Source organism: Palaemon carinicauda, chromosome 11 (assembly GCF_036898095.1).
Source record: "Palaemon carinicauda isolate YSFRI2023 chromosome 11, ASM3689809v2, whole genome shotgun sequence".
Classification (NCBI taxonomy): Eukaryota; Metazoa; Arthropoda; class Malacostraca; order Decapoda; family Palaemonidae; genus Palaemon; species Palaemon carinicauda.
Window position 1 is genome coordinate 5455989 of NC_090735.1, and position 3911 is coordinate 5459899.

A 3911-nucleotide genomic window follows, 5' to 3' on the forward strand; every position below is an offset into this window, starting at 1 on the left:
AATCTGGTTCAAACAATGATAAATTTTACTTTAATCTATTCAAATCTCGTCAAATCAACCAAAATAAGTTCAAATTATCTCCAGAATCTAGCTTTCCAGGATTTTATCTGCCAGAGCCACAAAAAAATAGCAAAAAATTTCAGTAATGTTTCATGAAATTGCTAGCGTCCAGTCCTTTCCGAAAGAATGTCACCATTAAAATGATCAAATAAGCTTTTTAGTTTAACCAGCAACCCATTTACCTGAATTTCTAACAATTTGTTTGTCAATCTTCCAATACAAGCTGTACTTTCAAAAACTCAATTGGACATTATCCAAATAAGGAAGCAATTTTAGTAGCAATCTTGTGTTTAAAGAAAATCTTTTAGAGAGTTCCAGTAACAATCTTCTGCCAAACCAAAACCGTCAGAGGTAGGTATTGAAGTTTCGGATTCCTGGAATTTATTCGTAAAATCATTTCATACCGAAGTAGCGCCATCCCAATCTGAAAAGTATCAAGTATCAGAAATGTTTCAGGTAAAAAGTAAATTATCCCTACATAGTGCGAATGACTTTTCTAAAACTTTTAATATTCAATGGTATTTAATGGTAAAATAACCAATTTTCGCTTAAACAATGCATAAAGCCATTTACTTTAACTTATCCATTTACTGTAAAACTTAGCCATTTACTTTAGAATTTAGATTAAGATATAAAATCTGAAATAGGGAATAGAATTTAACGAAAAACAAAGTTAAAAAATAATTACTTTTAAATTAATGCTCAACAGGTCTTATGCAAACTATGGAACCTAAATAATCAGAACAAACTTGACCACTCACCTCAAACTTAAAACTAAGGTAAAAACAAGCCTCCCCATAGCGCACGGCAGACCTTATTTTTAGGTCTACCATGCGCTATAGGGAACGTCCCTCCCACGATTGGGGGCGCCGCCCCCAATCGGGGAGGACTGGCTTGCTTGGGATTGAATTTAAAGAATGGAAGTATGAAGCAATGCTCACCTTTTAGTTCAGACTGAAAAAATACTTCACCACATTCCAGCGTTGTCAACAGTCATTAAGTATTTGGAAGACATGTGGGTTAGTATGTAGACAATTGATAATACAGGTAACGCCAGCTGTTAATGAAGAGGGGTGTCCCATCCATATTAAAAGATTGAAATGCACAGGTAACAGGAGTTACCCAGACTTTTCTTTCCTGAAAGTAAGAAATAAACAAAATTAACGATATTCAAAAATAGACCGGGAAGTCTAAAGACAAGATATTGGAACAGTATAAATTAAATATATCACCAGACCTCTAATAAACAACAAACTATATTAAAGCATTAGAATATTAGAAAACTGTAATTCAACTTATCTTTACTTAGGGAAAAAAAAAAAAAAAGAAGAAGAAGACCGGAAAGTCAAGACGACAAATTGATACAGTATACATGAATTAAATATATCAACAGAGCCTCCAATAAACACCTAACTACATAAAAAATCAAGAATCTTAGTAAACCCGAAATAAACAACTTAACTTACCAACTACACGGACCGCGAGTAATCTAGCATTACCGGATACCACCAGCCACCCAACTGTGAGAAGAACGGACAAGACAGCATTAGAAAGCTTCGATATGTCAAGCCAGGACTCTAAACCGGGGAAAGGCAGTAACTATCACTCACCTGATCCATTTTTTAAAAGAAAACTTTACGACGGGGGAGACTGAGAGCTATTTTTACAGAATAATAGACTTAATTCTTAGAACTACAATGCGTTCGATTTACCCCATTTTTCAACTATCTGGCTTTATTAAAATACATGTGGAATAGAGGCGTGTGTTTGAATATATATATATATATATATATATATATATATATATATATATATATATATATATATATATATATATATATATATATATATGTGTGTGTGTGTGTGTGTGTGTATATATATTTGTATATATATAGTTATATATATATATATATATATATATATATATATATATATATATATATATATTATATATATATATATATATATAGAGAGAGAGAGAGAGGAGAGAGAGAGAGAGAGAGAGAGAGAGAGAGAGAGAGAGAGAGAGAGAGAGAGAGATATGTATATACACACACACACGCACACACACACATATATATATACATATATATATATATATATATATATATATATATATATATATATATATATATATATATATATATATATATATATAGAGAATATGTATATATATATACAGTACATACATTTTATATATAGTATATATATACTATATATATAGAATATGTATATATATACATTATATATATTATATATAGTATATATACATACTATATATAAAGAATATGTATATATATATATATATATATATATATATATATATATATATATATATATATATATATATATATAATACTCATACATATAATTATACGCGCAGATAGTATATAGCTGTGTAATACCTATGCGCATGTGTGAGTATGCACGTACTGTATATATGCAGCATGTAAATATACATCCAATTATTATAAACTACATTTGTGGTGTTTAAATATCCAATACACAATTGATGTAGTTTTATGGATCTATTCCACATCTGAATGACTTCTATCCAAGGAATCTAACTTTTGTTATCTTATCCGATAAGATAAACTTTTTTCTGATAGAACGGATTTAATGCTACATCTTTAGAGGCTTTTAGCACTTTTAAACTCGAGTTTATAGTCAATTTCTTTTAGCGAGGCAAATTTGCCCAGACTCGCAACGGTGCCCTTTTAGCTCGGAAAAGTTTCCTGATCGCTGATTGGTTAGAATTATATTTTCAAGCCAATCAGCGATCAAGAAACTTTTCCGAGCTAAAAGGGCACCGGATCGCTGATCTGGTTAGAATTATCTTGTCCAACCAATCAGCGATCAGGAAACTTTTCCGAGCTAAAAGGGCACCGCTGCGAGTCGGTGCAAATATGCCTCGCTAAAAGAAATTGACTATAGTTTCGAGGATTTCCTGCTATACCAGATTATAAATGAATACCAGATAAATCATCAAAAGTTTAATAAACAACTTTTGAATTGACAATATAGAGTTTAAAAAGCATTGTATTAGTTCAGAAAAATTGTGGATGAATTGCATATGATGTTATGATGGGCTGCGAATATAGGGAATGAGAGAGAGAGAGAGAGAGAGAGAGAGAGAGAGAGAGAGAGAGAGAGAGAGAGAGAGAGAGAGAATGCGTATGTTTGTGAGTGTTTCCAGTTATGTAAAAATGTGAAAGAGGACTTTTTGTGTGTTTGTACATGAGAAATATGTTGAGCCTAAATGCGCAATTTTATGTGTAGGAGAGAGAGAGAGAGAGAGAGAGAGAGAGAGAGAGAGAGAGAGAGAGAGAGAGAGAGAGAGAGAGAGAATGCCCCATTTTCTGTAAAGTGTAAATGAACTTGTAAACTTGTGTCTCTGGCATTCGCTGTATTATGAACCAGCTTCTCTGTATCTATCCAGCTTACGTTTGACTTTTCAATTCTAAATATTTTCTTTCACCATCTCTATTTTTACATGAATATCATGGCAAATGCCAGTATCTTCTTTGAAGAATTTAATGAACTCATTGAGTGATTATCATGGAGAAATATGAATTAATTATTTGTGGAGACTTCAATCTTTGGATGGATGACGCATCAAATCCTGATGCTTCAGCATTTACTGAGTTATTGGAATCGTATCAATTGGTGAATAATGTTGACTGTGCAACTACTTTAACAGAACGAACAGGATAAAATGACAGTGGAGGTCCTGTAGAGAGTAGTGTTCTCCTGCTGGTATAGGACCAGAAAAACAGCCGTCAAAGTAAAAGTAAATTTTGGTGATAAGAAAATATTCTGAAAACATTAGTTTATCATGTTAGGAAAACTAT

General features: G+C 32.0%; 1 long non-coding RNA gene across 1 annotated transcript; it reads right to left on the reverse strand.

Moving 5' to 3' along the window:
• Positions 1-1018: 1018 nt before the first annotated feature.
• On the reverse strand, positions 1019-1576 carry LOC137649565 (uncharacterized). Its single transcript, XR_011045779.1, has 2 exons — positions 1527-1576; positions 1019-1197 (listed from the first exon to the last, which is right to left on the reverse strand). It is a non-coding gene; the product is annotated as an uncharacterized lncRNA (long non-coding RNA).
• Between the last annotated feature and the right edge of the window lie 2335 nt (positions 1577-3911).